The 14,215-nt window shown below is 43.4% G+C and overlaps 15 non-coding genes across 15 annotated transcripts; 11 read left to right on the top strand and 4 right to left on the bottom strand.

The window, feature by feature from the left end:
• Positions 1–178: 178 nt before the first annotated feature.
• TRNAI-UAU (transfer RNA isoleucine (anticodon UAU)) lies at positions 179–273 on the bottom strand. The gene is made up of 2 exons: positions 236–273; positions 179–214 (listed from the first exon to the last, which is right to left on the bottom strand). It is a non-coding gene; the product is annotated as a tRNA-Ile (tRNA).
• A 1,022-nt stretch (positions 274–1,295) lies between these two features.
• TRNAT-UGU (transfer RNA threonine (anticodon UGU)) lies at positions 1,296–1,367 on the top strand. Its single transcript has one exon. It is a non-coding gene; the product is annotated as a tRNA-Thr (tRNA).
• Positions 1,368–2,054: 687 nt separating this feature from the next.
• On the top strand, positions 2,055–2,136 carry TRNAS-GCU (transfer RNA serine (anticodon GCU)). Its single transcript has one exon. It is a non-coding gene; the product is annotated as a tRNA-Ser (tRNA).
• Positions 2,137–2,682: 546 nt separating this feature from the next.
• On the top strand, positions 2,683–2,754 carry TRNAT-CGU (transfer RNA threonine (anticodon CGU)). Its single transcript has one exon. It is a non-coding gene; the product is annotated as a tRNA-Thr (tRNA).
• A 1,490-nt stretch (positions 2,755–4,244) lies between these two features.
• TRNAI-UAU (transfer RNA isoleucine (anticodon UAU)) lies at positions 4,245–4,339 on the bottom strand. Its single transcript has 2 exons — positions 4,302–4,339; positions 4,245–4,280 (listed from the first exon to the last, which is right to left on the bottom strand). It is a non-coding gene; the product is annotated as a tRNA-Ile (tRNA).
• Positions 4,340–5,361: 1,022 nt separating this feature from the next.
• On the top strand, positions 5,362–5,433 carry TRNAT-UGU (transfer RNA threonine (anticodon UGU)). The gene has a single exon. It is a non-coding gene; the product is annotated as a tRNA-Thr (tRNA).
• Positions 5,434–6,120: 687 nt separating this feature from the next.
• On the top strand, positions 6,121–6,202 carry TRNAS-GCU (transfer RNA serine (anticodon GCU)). Its single transcript has one exon. It is a non-coding gene; the product is annotated as a tRNA-Ser (tRNA).
• Positions 6,203–6,748: 546 nt separating this feature from the next.
• Positions 6,749–6,820, top strand: TRNAT-CGU (transfer RNA threonine (anticodon CGU)). Its single transcript has one exon. It is a non-coding gene; the product is annotated as a tRNA-Thr (tRNA).
• Positions 6,821–8,308: 1,488 nt separating this feature from the next.
• On the bottom strand, positions 8,309–8,403 carry TRNAI-UAU (transfer RNA isoleucine (anticodon UAU)). The gene is made up of 2 exons: positions 8,366–8,403; positions 8,309–8,344 (listed from the first exon to the last, which is right to left on the bottom strand). It is a non-coding gene; the product is annotated as a tRNA-Ile (tRNA).
• A 480-nt stretch (positions 8,404–8,883) lies between these two features.
• TRNAS-GCU (transfer RNA serine (anticodon GCU)) lies at positions 8,884–8,960 on the top strand. Its single transcript has one exon. It is a non-coding gene; the product is annotated as a tRNA-Ser (tRNA).
• A 465-nt stretch (positions 8,961–9,425) lies between these two features.
• Positions 9,426–9,497, top strand: TRNAT-UGU (transfer RNA threonine (anticodon UGU)). Its single transcript has one exon. It is a non-coding gene; the product is annotated as a tRNA-Thr (tRNA).
• A 688-nt stretch (positions 9,498–10,185) lies between these two features.
• Positions 10,186–10,267, top strand: TRNAS-GCU (transfer RNA serine (anticodon GCU)). The gene has a single exon. It is a non-coding gene; the product is annotated as a tRNA-Ser (tRNA).
• A 546-nt stretch (positions 10,268–10,813) lies between these two features.
• On the top strand, positions 10,814–10,885 carry TRNAT-CGU (transfer RNA threonine (anticodon CGU)). The gene has a single exon. It is a non-coding gene; the product is annotated as a tRNA-Thr (tRNA).
• A 1,490-nt stretch (positions 10,886–12,375) lies between these two features.
• Positions 12,376–12,470, bottom strand: TRNAI-UAU (transfer RNA isoleucine (anticodon UAU)). Its single transcript has 2 exons — positions 12,433–12,470; positions 12,376–12,411 (listed from the first exon to the last, which is right to left on the bottom strand). It is a non-coding gene; the product is annotated as a tRNA-Ile (tRNA).
• Positions 12,471–13,492: 1,022 nt separating this feature from the next.
• On the top strand, positions 13,493–13,564 carry TRNAT-UGU (transfer RNA threonine (anticodon UGU)). The gene has a single exon. It is a non-coding gene; the product is annotated as a tRNA-Thr (tRNA).
• The last annotated feature ends 651 nt before the right edge of the window (positions 13,565–14,215 follow it).

Raw genomic sequence — 14,215 nt, 5'->3', positions numbered from 1 at the left:
AAAGCGCAAACACCCCATAAATAACTTGCAATGAGTATTCCATGTCTAAAAGGCAGAGGAGCTGTCATACAACATTAACTGACAATCAAGGAAACCTTGAGGTGAACCAAAAAATGTCCAGAACATTTATTGGTTCAATAATTCAGTTTTGAGGTGAATTAGTAAAAAGTTCCAAAGTTGCTCCAGGTGAGGCTTGAACTCACAACCTCGGCATTGCTCACTGCATGTACTGCTGTATAAGTACCGCGCGCTAACCGATTGCGCCACTGGAGCTGCTGTGTTTTGGTTTTCGACATGAAACTACACCCACAAACACACACACAAGTGTACAAAAGCACCCACAAGCTCTGGCATTGTCTTTTTAGCTGACACCAAATTATGGGTGCCTTGTAGTGCCCATATTGTGCCACTGGAGCTTACCTTTTAGCCTGATATACACTTTGCCACTGATGTTCAGCCAATGGTGCAGTCAAATGTCCCTTCTACATTTTTGTCATGCTGCAGGCAGTGCCACTGGAGCCAGCATGATGCTCTTCCTCATATTCAACACGTGTCAATTGAAACACCTCCCAATGTCATCTTGGCGATGCCTATAAACACCCCAGGACTTTGATGAATTTTTCTCAACAGCAAGTGAGGCAGTTTTCCTGCAAACGGCTGGATGTACCTCAACAAGCAGCGCATTGTGGTTCTATTTTGAAGATGTTTGTGTTATTACCTGTAAAGACTTGAATGCCTAACATAATCCCTGTAGACGAGGTGGCCGAGTGGTTAAGGCGATGGACTGCTAATCTGCTGTACACGCGTGGTTTCGAATCCCACCTTTGTCGATTTTAACTTTTGAAATCTTTTTTAAACATCTGCATTGCTCTAAGCACCATTGCCATTGGCTTTCAAAGAACATACAGACAAAAGTGAAAATATGCATGTTAGTTGATTAAGAAGGACACAAACAAGGTTGTCGTGTTACTGGCAGGAATGCAATCTGCTGTGCTTGACTACCCTTTGAGCCAGAATCCGGATAGAAATTTAAAAAAGCAAAGGTAATATCCATATTGTCTCTCTGCTGCCATGTACATGTTTTTTTCAACTTTCACGCATCACATCTCCTCATTAGTCACCCTAAAATTGCACGGAATACGCACAAATTAGCTGCTCCTCAAAAAATCGGCCAGAAAAAAACAGGTCAAATCACAATCATATACATACATTCTCACACACCCTTCAAATATGTCTACCCAGTAAACATCATGTTGTGTGCTCGTTGTGTTGCTGTTATGCGTCGTAACCTGAGGGGCTCTGTAGCTCAGTGGCAGAGCACTGGTCTTGTAAACCAGGAGTCGTGAGTTCGATCCTCATCAGGGCCTCCAAATGGTAATTTTCTTGAACATTGTTGAATAGGAACTGATATTGCACATTGTACCTGTGCAACCTTTTACCAATGGATTCGGGCCTATAACAAAGCCACAAGCGCAAGGTGTCTGAATAGTCTGTGGGGAAGGTCGGCTTTCTGGACCTAATTTCTTCAAGAAAAAGACCTTGATAATTTTGTGATGACAGATGCAGATGATCACGGTGAAGCCCTTACTCTATTGAACAGTACAGCGGTTCTGGGTTGCACGCCTTTCTCTATTTTCAGGGACGTTGATGTGGCAAAATTTAATTGGAAAAGGGTTATTGCCATCACTCACTATTTAAATTCAATGACATCACAGGAAGCAGCAGCATCTGAACTTTGATCTTGGCTGGAAACGTTGAATGATGCCAAACACTGGGAAACTGGAGCTTGCGTTATGCTGGTTTTACTACTAATGGTGTGCCATATGGAAGCTCAAGCACCTTCCTCTGGATTAGTGTTGTGAACCCTCCAGGAGCTCTTGTTATATTTTTCTGAACTTCAACTTGATGTGTTTATCTATCAATGGCCGGGTAAGGAAGAACGAGTCAACGATCTTGTTTCTATTATGACAAACATGATCTATTTTTCACTGACTTTGCACCACCATTGTTTTATCTCTTCTTTAAGCATGGGATTCGAGCACCGTTCCCAAACAGACGAGGTGGCCGAGTGGTTAAGGCGATGGACTGCTAATCCATTGTGCTCTGCACGCGTGGGTTCGAATCCCACCTTCGTCGTATTTTTTCTTTATAGTCTGCATTTAAACATAGACCAAAGTCTTTCAACCTCCCTGTGAAAGACAGGAATGAGTACAGATATGGAAATAGAGATGTAAAAATAAGTTCATTGGTGCAGGCGGAGAATGAAATTAGTCAAAGACTTTCCTCGTAGGTTTCCATTCTTTACTATTATAGGAGCCAAAATCAGCGCAGTTAGTAAACTCCCAAGCTTACATCCCAAATTCTTTTTTCTTTTAGTTGTCTGCCTTTTACATGTTCCTTTTGCCATCATTCTGACCTGCTATCTAAACTCATGAACCTGTTCAGCATCCTACTCAATACATACATACCCGTAAAAGTACATACTCAAACGCATACCGACAATGTATCACCAACATAAGCACACACGCTTTCGCAAATCAGATGTATGATGACGTACTGAACACATGCAGAGATATACAGCCATTTTTACACAACCAGAAATTCATATACCTGGAGATCTACCTAGGTAAAACCCATGGTTTCTTTGCACTTTCTGTTGTTGGCTGTGAGCAAGCAGCAGGTGGCCTTGTAGCTCAGTGGCAGAGCACTGGTCTCGTAAACCAGGGGTCATGAGTTCAAACCTCATCAGGGCCTCGGGCGGATTATTTTCAAAAAGCACGGGGAAGAGAAGCCAGAGTTGCACCATCTACAGAGAACCTTTTATGACGGGATGCATCCTCATAATTGAAGTCTTCCACAGAAGGAGTGAAATAGAGTTCGAGAGGAAGGCCTAATGTTTTCAGGCAAAGACTGACAAAAACCTTGCAATGTCGCATGTAGCTGCTTTGGTGAAAAGACTGTTCAAGTTCACAATGCAACGGAGGGGTGTTCCCCATCTCCATACAATCATCTCTTTGATAATGTAAACGTGCCAGGCGTGTTGAAAGACAAAGACAGACACAACCGCACATACCAGTTGAAGAAAGACAGCCAGCAAACACATTTGTATAGAGGTAAGCAAGCCTCAATTAGAGATGTGAGTCCCTCCGTTTCTGCGGGAGTCCACAAGTTTAATAAAAAATGAACACATATCTTTCATGTTCTAATGATTACCAATCTTTCTGATTAGCTCTGCATAGCTCCAATGGCTATGTGTGTGTGTGTGTGTGTGTATGTGCCCGTGTGTGTAGGGGAAGGGGTCGGTAGATGTGTTCACGCAGAGCAAGTTGCATACATCGCCAACAGCCATTCTCTCCTGCTCCTGTGCATCCAGTTCGGAAGCGAACCCACCCAATTGTTCTATATGTCTGCTACCCTGACCGCATTCACACATAATTGGCTATTAGTATGCAGCTTGTGGGCGCTGTCAATGGGATATAAGCACCATTCCCCATGTCTGCAATAGCTAGACCAGATTCTGAGGTATGATGAGCAGGGGTCCAGGCACTTCGCCTGACGAACGCCGGGCTTAGCCCTGCCGGGCCTAGCCCTGAGGGGCCTAACTGGGCATGGCCCTGTGTAAGGTAGGGTGAGCAGGGGACCACTTGCAACTAACCTTCGGCACCAATCAGGCATGGAGAGGTCTGTGCAAATGCCCAGCCCTTTAGCAATCTCGATCTGCAAAACCTTCAACTCCTAATTCTCATGGCTCCCAGAAGCCCTAGCCCATATGCAAATGAGGCGAGTTCCTATCAGCATCCTTGTTCTGCTTGATTTTATCAAAGTGACTGCCTGATTAGTGAAAGGGTATTTATTCTCAGAGGTTTGCTTCAAAGGCGATAATGCAGTAAATAGACAACATTATTCTTTGTAAGTTGATATTGTCTCCTGGATCCTACTCCAGTAACCCTTTTTCTACCTTTACAAATGTCTTCCGTAAGTGGTGCTCAGCAGAAAATGGAGTATAATAACAGTTGACATTTTTTATTTTCTGTTCTATTTTCAAAAACCCTCCGTAGCTGTATTTAAAGCGCAAACACCCCATAAATAACTTGCAATGAGTATTCCATGTCTAAAAGGCAGAGGAGCTGTCATACAACATTAACTGACAATCAAGGAAACCTTGAGGTGAACCAAAAAATGTCCAGAACATTTATTGGTTCAATAATTCAGTTTTGAGGTGAATTAGTAAAAAGTTCCAAAGTTGCTCCAGGTGAGGCTTGAACTCACAACCTCGGCATTGCTCACTGCATGTACTGCTGTATAAGTACCGCGCGCTAACCGATTGCGCCACTGGAGCTGCTGTGTTTTGGTTTTCGACATGAAACTACACCCACAAACACACACACAAGTGTACAAAAGCACCCACAAGCTCTGGCATTGTCTTTTTAGCTGACACCAAATTATGGGTGCCTTGTAGTGCCCATATTGTGCCACTGGAGCTTACCTTTTAGCCTGATATACACTTTGCCACTGATGTTCAGCCAATGGTGCAGTCAAATGTCCCTTCTACATTTTTGTCATGCTGCAGGCAGTGCCACTGGAGCCAGCATGATGCTCTTCCTCATATTCAACACGTGTCAATTGAAACACCTCCCAATGTCATCTTGGCGATGCCTATAAACACCCCAGGACTTTGATGAATTTTTCTCAACAGCAAGTGAGGCAGTTTTCCTGCAAACGGCTGGATGTACCTCAACAAGCAGCGCATTGTGGTTCTATTTTGAAGATGTTTGTGTTATTACCTGTAAAGACTTGAATGCCTAACATAATCCCTGTAGACGAGGTGGCCGAGTGGTTAAGGCGATGGACTGCTAATCTGCTGTACACGCGTGGTTTCGAATCCCACCTTTGTCGATTTTAACTTTTGAAATCTTTTTTAAACATCTGCATTGCTCTAAGCACCATTGCCATTGGCTTTCAAAGAACATACAGACAAAAGTGAAAATATGCATGTTAGTTGATTAAGAAGGACACAAACAAGGTTGTCGTGTTACTGGCAGGAATGCAATCTGCTGTGCTTGACTACCCTTTGAGCCAGAATCCGGATAGAAATTTAAAAAAGCAAAGGTAATATCCATATTGTCTCTCTGCTGCCATGTACATGTTTTTTTCAACTTTCACGCATCACATCTCCTCATTAGTCACCCTAAAATTGCACGGAATACGCACAAATTAGCTGCTCCTCAAAAAATCGGCCAGAAAAAAACAGGTCAAATCACAATCATATACATACATTCTCACACACCCTTCAAATATGTCTACCCAGTAAACATCATGTTGTGTGCTCGTTGTGTTGCTGTTATGCGTCGTAACCTGAGGGGCTCTGTAGCTCAGTGGCAGAGCACTGGTCTTGTAAACCAGGAGTCGTGAGTTCGATCCTCATCAGGGCCTCCAAATGGTAATTTTCTTGAACATTGTTGAATAGGAACTGATATTGCACATTGTACCTGTGCAACCTTTTACCAATGGATTCGGGCCTATAACAAAGCCACAAGCGCAAGGTGTCTGAATAGTCTGTGGGGAAGGTCGGCTTTCTGGACCTAATTTCTTCAAGAAAAAGACCTTGATAATTTTGTGATGACAGATGCAGATGATCACGGTGAAGCCCTTACTCTATTGAACAGTACAGCGGTTCTGGGTTGCACGCCTTTCTCTATTTTCAGGGACGTTGATGTGGCAAAATTTAATTGGAAAAGGGTTATTGCCATCACTCACTATTTAAATTCAATGACATCACAGGAAGCAGCAGCATCTGAACTTTGATCTTGGCTGGAAACGTTGAATGATGCCAAACACTGGGAAACTGGAGCTTGCGTTATGCTGGTTTTACTACTAATGGTGTGCCATATGGAAGCTCAAGCACCTTCCTCTGGATTAGTGTTGTGAACCCTCCAGGAGCTCTTGTTATATTTTTCTGAACTTCAACTTGATGTGTTTATCTATCAATGGCCGGGTAAGGAAGAACGAGTCAACGATCTTGTTTCTATTATGACAAACATGATCTATTTTTCACTGACTTTGCACCACCATTGTTTTATCTCTTCTTTAAGCATGGGATTCGAGCACCGTTCCCAAACAGACGAGGTGGCCGAGTGGTTAAGGCGATGGACTGCTAATCCATTGTGCTCTGCACGCGTGGGTTCGAATCCCACCTTCGTCGTATTTTTTCTTTATAGTCTGCATTTAAACATAGACCAAAGTCTTTCAACCTCCCTGTGAAAGACAGGAATGAGTACAGATATGGAAATAGAGATGTAAAAATAAGTTCATTGGTGCAGGCGGAGAATGAAATTAGTCAAAGACTTTCCTCGTAGGTTTCCATTCTTTACTATTATAGGAGCCAAAATCAGCGCAGTTAGTAAACTCCCAAGCTTACATCCCAAATTCTTTTTTCTTTTAGTTGTCTGCCTTTTACATGTTCCTTTTGCCATCATTCTGACCTGCTATCTAAACTCATGAACTTGTTCAGCATCCTACTCAATACATACATACCCGTAAAAGTACATACTCAAACGCATACCGACAATGTATCACCAACATAAGCACACACGCTTTCGCAAATCAGATGTATGATGACGTACTGAACACATGCAGAGATATACAGCCATTTTTACACAACCAGAAATTCATATACCTGGAGATCTACCTAGGTAAAACCCATGGTTTCTTTGCACTTTCTGTTGTTGGCTGTGAGCAAGCAGCAGGTGGCCTTGTAGCTCAGTGGCAGAGCACTGGTCTCGTAAACCAGGGGTCATGAGTTCAAACCTCATCAGGGCCTCGGGCGGATTATTTTCAAAAAGCACGGGGAAGAGAAGCCAGAGTTGCACCATCTACAGAGAACCTTTTATGACGGGATGCATCCTCATAATTGAAGTCTTCCACAGAAGGAGTGAAATAGAGTTCGAGAGGAAGGCCTAATGTTTTCAGGCAAAGACTGACAAAAACCTTGCAATGTCGCATGTAGCTGCTTTGGTGAAAAGACTGTTCAAGTTCACAATGCAACGGAGGGGTGTTCCCCATCTCCATACAATCATCTCTTTGATAATGTAAACGTGCCAGGCGTGTTGAAAGACAAAGACAGACACAACCGCACATACCAGTTGAAGAAAGACAGCCAGCAAACACATTTGTATAGAGGTAAGCAAGCCTCAATTAGAGATGTGAGTCCCTCCGTTTCTGCGGGAGTCCACAAGTTTAATAAAAAATGAACACATATCTTTCATGTTCTAATGATTACCAATCTTTCTGATTAGCTCTGCATAGCTCCAATGGCTATGTGTGTGTGTGTGTGTGTATGTGCCCGTGTGTGTAGGGGAAGGGGTCGGTAGATGTGTTCACGCAGAGCAAGTTGCATACATCGCCAACAGCCATTCTCTCCTGCTCCTGTGCATCCAGTTCGGAAGCGAACCCACCCAATTGTTCTATATGTCTGCTACCCTGACCGCATTCACACATCATTGGCTATTAGTATGCAGCTTGTGGGCGCTGTCAATGGGATATAAGCACCATTCCCCATGTCTGCAATAGCTAGACCAGATTCTGAGGTATGATGAGCAGGGGTCCAGGCACTTCGCCTGACAAACGCCGGGCTTAGCCCTGCCGGGCCTAGCCCTGAGGGGCCTAACTGGGCATGGCCCTGTGTAAGGTAGGGTGAGCAGGGGACCACTTGCAACTAACCTTCGGCACCAATCAGGCATGGAGAGGTCTGTGCAAATGCCCAGCCCTTTAGCAATCTCGATCTGCAAAACCTTCAACTCCTAATTCTCATGGCTCCCAGAAGCCCTAGCCCATATGCAAATGAGGCGAGTTCCTATCAGCATCCTTGTTCTGCTTGATTTTATCAAAGTGACTGCCTGATTAGTGAAAGGGTATTTATTCTCAGAGGTTTGCTTCAAAGGCGATAATGCAGTAAATAGACAACATTATTCTTTGTAAGTTGATATTGTCTCCTGGATCCTACTCCAGTAACCCTTTTTCTACCTTTACAAATGTCTTCCGTAAGTGGTGCTCAGCAGAAAATGGAGTATAATAACAGTTGACATTTTTTATTTTCTGTTCTATTTTCAAAAACCCTCCGTAGCTGTATTTAAAGCGCAAACACCCCATAAATAACTTGCAATGAGTATTCCATGTCTAAAAGGCAGAGGAGCTGTCATACAACATTAACTGACAATCAAGGAAACCTTGAGGTGAACCAAAAAATGTCCAGAACATTTATTGGTTCAATAATTCAGTTTTGAGGTGAATTAGTAAAAAGTTCCAAAGTTGCTCCAGGTGAGGCTTGAACTCACAACCTCGGCATTGCTCACTGCATGTACTGCTGTATAAGTACCGCGCGCTAACCGATTGCGCCACTGGAGCTGCTGTGTTTTGGTTTTCAACATGAAACTACACCCACAAACACACACACAAGTGTACAAAAGCACCCACAAGCTCTGGCATTGTCTTTTTAGCTGACACCAAATTATGGGTGCCTTGTAGTGCCCATATTGTGCCACTGGAGCTTACCTTTTAGCCTGATATACACTTTGCCACTGATGTTCAGCCAATGGTGCAGTCAAATGTCCCTTCTACATTTTTGTCATGCTGCAGGCAGTGCCACTGGAGCCAGCATGATGCTCTTCCTCATATTCAACACGTGTCAATTGAAACACCTCCCAATGTCATCTTGGCGATGCCTATAAACACCCCAGGACTTTGATGAATTTTTCTCAACAGCAAGTGAGGCAGTTTTCCTGCAAACGGCTGGATGTACCTCAACAAGGAACGCATTGTGGTTCTATTTTGAAGATGTTTGTGTTATTACCTGTAAAGACTTGAATGCCTAACATAATCCCTGTAGACGAGGTGGCCGAGTGGTTAAGGCGATGGACTGCTAATCTACTGTACACGCGTGGTTTCGAATCCCACCTTTGTCGATTTTAACTTTTGAAATCTTTTTTAAACATCTGCATTGCTCTAAGCACCATTGCCATTGGCTTTCAAAGAACATACAGACAAAAGTGAAAATATGCATGTTAGTTGATTAAGAAGGACACAAACAAGGTTGTCGTGTTACTGGCAGGAATGCAATCTGCTGTGCTTGACTACCCTTTGAGCCAGAATCCGGATAGAAATTTAAAAAAGCAAAGGTAATATCCATATTGTCTCTCTGCTGCCATGTACATGTTTTTTTCAACTTTCACGCATCACATCTCCTCATTAGTCACCCTAAAATTGCACGGAATACGCACAAATTAGCTGCTCCTCAAAAAATCGGCCAGAAAAAAACAGGTCAAATCACAATCATATACATACATTCTCACACACCCTTCAAATATGTCTACCCAGTAAACATCATGTTGTGTGCTCGTTGTGTTGCTGTTATGCGTCGTAACCTGAGGGGCTCTGTGGCTCAGTGGCAGAGCACTGGTCTTGTAAACCAGGGGTCGTGAGTTCGATCCTCATTAGGGCCTCCAAATGGTAATTTTCTTGAACATTGTTGAACAGGAACTGATATTGCACATTGTACCTGTGCAACCTTTTACCAATGGATTCGGGCCTATAACAAAGCCACAAGCGCAAGGTGTCTGAATAGTCTGTGGGGAAGGTCGGCTTCCTGGACCTAATTTCTTCAAGAAAAAGACCTTGATAATCTTGTGATGACAGATGCAGATGATCACGGTGAAGCCCTTACTCTATTGAACAGTACAGCGGTTCTGGGTTGCACGCCTTTCTCTATTTTCAGGGACGTTGATGTGGCAAAATTTAATTGGAAAAGGGTTATTGCCATCACTCACTATTTAAATTCAATGACATCACAGGAAGCAGCAGCATCTGAACTTTGATCTTGGCTGGAAACGTTGAATGATGCCAAACACTGGGAAACTGGAGCTTGCGTTATGCTGGTTTTACTACTAATGGTGTGCCATACGGAAGCTCAAGCACCTTCCTCTGGATTAGTGTTGTGAACCCTCCAGGAGCTCTTGTTATATTTTTCTGAACTTCAACTTGATGTGTTTATCTATCAATGGCCGGGTAAGGAAGAACGAGTCAACGATCTTGTTTCTACTATGACAAACATGATCTATTTTTTCACTGACTTTGCACCACCATTGTTTTATCTCTTCTTTAAGCATGGGACTCGAGCACCGTTCCCAAACAGACGAGGTGGCCGAGTGGTTAAGGCGATGGACTGCTAATCCATTGTGCTCTGCACGCGTGGGTTCGAATCCCACCTTCGTCGTATTTTTTCTTTATAGTCTGCATTTAAACATAGACCAAAGTCTTTCAACCTCCCTGTGAAAGACAGGAATGAGTACAGATATGGAAATAGAGATGTAAAAATAAGTTCATTGGTGCAGGCGGAGAATGAAATTAGTCAAAGACTTTCCTCGTAGGTTTCCATTCTTTACTATTATAGGAGCCAAAATCAGCGCAGTTAGTAAACTCCCAAGCTTACATCCCAAATTCTTTTTTCTTTTAGTTGTCTGCCTTTTACATGTTCCTTTTGCCATCATTCTGACCTGCTATCTAAACTCATGAACCTGTTCAGCATCCTACTCAATACATACATACCCGTAAAAGTACATACTCAAACGCATACCGACAATGTATCACCAACATAAGCACACACGCTTTCGCAAATCAGATGTATGATGACGTACTGAACACATGCAGAGATATACAGCCATTTTTACACAACCAGAAATTCATATACCTGGAGATCTACCTAGGTAAAACCCATGGTTTCTTTGCACTTTCTGTTGTTGGCTGTGAGCAAGCAGCAGGTGGCCTTGTAGCTCAGTGGCAGAGCACTGGTCTCGTAAACCAGGGGTCATGAGTTCAAACCTCATCAGGGCCTCGGGCGGATTATTTTCAAAAAGCACGGGGAAGAGAAGCCAGAGTTGCACCATCTACAGAGAACCTTTTATGACGGGATGCATCCTCATAATTGAAGTCTTCCACAGAAGGAGTGAAATAGAGTTCGAGAGGAAGGCCTAATGTTTTCAGGCAAAGACTGACAAAAACCTTGCAATGTCGCATGTAGCTGCTTTGGTGAAAAGACTGTTCAAGTTCACAATGCAACGGAGGGGTGTTCCCCATCTCCATACAATCATCTCTTTGATAATGTAAACGTGCCAGGCGTGTTGAAAGACAAAGACAGACACAACCGCACATACCAGTTGAAGAAAGACAGCCAGCAAACACATTTGTATAGAGGTAAGCAAGCCTCAATTAGAGATGTGAGTCCCTCCGTTTCTGCGGGAGTCCACAAGTTTAATAAAAAATGAACACATATCTTTCATGTTCTAATGATTACCAATCTTTCTGATTAGCTCTGCATAGCTCCAATGGCTATGTGTGTGTGTGTGTGTGTGTATGTGCCCGTGTGTGTAGGGGAAGGGGTCGGTAGATGTGTTCACGCAGAGCAAGTTGCATACATCGCCAACAGCCATTCTCTCCTGCTCCTGTGCATCCAGTTCGGAAGCGAACCCACCCAATTGTTCTATATGTCTGCTACCCTGACCGCATTCACACATAATTGGCTATTAGTATGCAGCTTGTGGGCGCTGTCAATGGGATATAAGCACCATTCCCCATGTCTGCAATAGCTAGACCAGATTCTGAGGTATGATGAGCAGGGGTCCAGGCACTTCGCCTGACGAACGCCGGGCTTAGCCCTGCCGGGCCTAGCCCTGAGGGGCCTAACTGGGCATGGCCCTGTGTAAGGTAGGGTGAGCAGGGGACCACTTGCAACTAACCTTCGGCACCAATCAGGCATGGAGAGGTCTGTGCAAATGCCCAGCCCTTTAGCAATCTCGATCTGCAAAACCTTCAACTCCTAATTCTCATGGCTCCCAGAAGCCCTAGCCCATATGCAAATGAGGCGAGTTCCTATCAGCATCCTTGTTCTGCTTGATTTTATCAAAGTGACTGCCTGATTAGTGAAAGGGTATTTATTCTCAGAGGTTTGCTTCAAAGGCGATAATGCAGTAAATAGACAACATTATTCTTTGTAAGTTGATATTGTCTCCTGGATCCTACTCCAGTAACCCTTTTTCTACCTTTACAAATGTCTTCCGTAAGTGGTGCTCAGCAGAAAATGGAGTATAATAACAGTTGACATTTTTTATTTTCTGTTCTATTTTCAAAAACCCTCCGTAGCTGTATTTAAAGCGCAAACACCCCATAAATAAGTTGCAATGAGTATTCCATGTCTAAAAGGCAGAGGAGCTGTCATACAACATTAACTGACAATCAAGGAAACCTTGAGGTGAACCAAAAAATGTCCAGAACATTTATTGGTTCAATAATTCAGTTTTGAGGTGAATTAGTAAAAAGTTCCAAAGTTGCTCCAGGTGAGGCTTGAACTCACAACCTCGGCATTGCTCACTGCATGTACTGCTGTATAAGTGCCGCGCGCTAACCGATTGCGCCACTGGAGCTGCTGTGTTTTGGTTTTCGACATGAAACTACACCCACAAACACACACACAAGTGTACAAAAGCACCCACAAGCTCTGGCATTGTCTTTTTAGCTGACACCAAATTATGGGTGCCTTGTAGTGCCCATATTGTGCCACTGGAGCTTACCTTTTAGCCTGATATACACTTTGCCACTGATGTTCAGCCAATGGTGCAGTCAAATGTCCCTTCTACATTTTTGTCATGCTGCAGGCAGTGCCACTGGAGCCAGCATGATGCTCTTCCTCATATTCAACACGTGTCAATTGAAACACCTCCCAATGTCATCTTGGCGATGCCTATAAACACCCCAGGACTTTGATGAATTTTTCTCAACAGCAAGTGAGGCAGTTTTCCTGCAAACGGCTGGATGTACCTCAACAAGCAGCGCATTGTGGTTCTATTTTGAAGATGTTTGTGTTATTACCTGTAAAGACTTGAATGCCTAACATAATCCCTGTAGACGAGGTGGCCGAGTGGTTAAGGCGATGGAATGCTAATCTGCTGTACACGCGTGGTTTCGAATCCCACCTTTGTCGATTTTAACTTTTGAAATCTTTTTTAAACATCTGCATTGCTCTAAGCACCATTGCCATTGGCTTTCAAAGAACATACAGACAAAAGTGAAAATATGCATGTTAGTTGATTAAGAAGGACACAAACAAGGTTGTCGTGTTACTGGCAGGAATGCAATCTGCTGTGCTTGACTACCCTTTGAGCCAGAATCCGGATAGAAATTTAAAAAAGCAAAGGTAATATCCATATTGTCTCTCTGCTGCCATGTACATGTTTTTTTCAACTTTCACGCATCACATCTCCTCATTAGTCACCCTAAAATTGCACGGAATACGCACAAATTAGCTGCTCCTCAAAAAATCGGCCAGAAAAAAACAGGTCAAATCACAATCATATACATACATTCTCACACACCCTTCAAATATGTCTACCCAGTAAACATCATGTTGTGTGCTCGTTGTGTTGCTGTTATGCGTCGTAACCTGAGGGGCTCTGTAGCTCAGTGGCAGAGCACTGGTCTTGTAAACCAGGAGTTGTGAGTTCGATCCTCATCAGGGCCTCCAAATGGTAATTTTCTTGAACATTGTTGAATAGGAACTGATATTGCACATTGTACCTGTGCAACCTTTTACCAATGGATTCGGGCCTATAACAAAGCCACAAGCGCAAGGTGTCTGAATAGTCTGTGGGGAAGGTCGGCTTTCTGGACCTAATTTCTTCAAGAAAAAGACCTTGATAATTTTGTGATGACAGATGCAGATGATCACGGTGAAGCCCTTACTCTATTGAACAGTACAGCGGTTCTGGGTTGCACGCCTTTCTCTATTTTCAGGGACGTTGATGTGGCAAAATTTAATTGGAAAAGGGTTATTGCCATCACTCACTATTTAAATTCAATGACATCACAGGAAGCAGCAGCATCTGAACTTTGATCTTGGCTGGAAACGTTGAATGATGCCAAACACTGGGAAACTGGAGCTTGCGTTATGCTGGTTTTACTACTAATGGTGTGCCATACGGAAGCTCAAGCACCTTCCTCTGGATTAGTGTTGTGAACCCTCCAGGAGCTCTTGTTATATTTTTCTGAACTTCAACTTGATGTGTTTATCTATCAATGGCCGGGTAAGGAAGAACGAGTCAACGATCTTGTTTCTATTATGACAAACATGATCTATTTTTCACTGACTTTGCACCACCATTGTTTTATCTCT

This window comes from Ambystoma mexicanum, chromosome 13, assembly GCF_040938575.1.
Source record: "Ambystoma mexicanum isolate Mex_15411 chromosome 13, UKY_AmexF1_1, whole genome shotgun sequence".
NCBI classification, from domain to species: Eukaryota; Metazoa; Chordata; class Amphibia; order Caudata; family Ambystomatidae; genus Ambystoma; species Ambystoma mexicanum.
The sequence above is the reverse complement of the archived record's forward strand: the minus strand, read 5'-3'. Positions and strand labels throughout refer to the sequence as shown.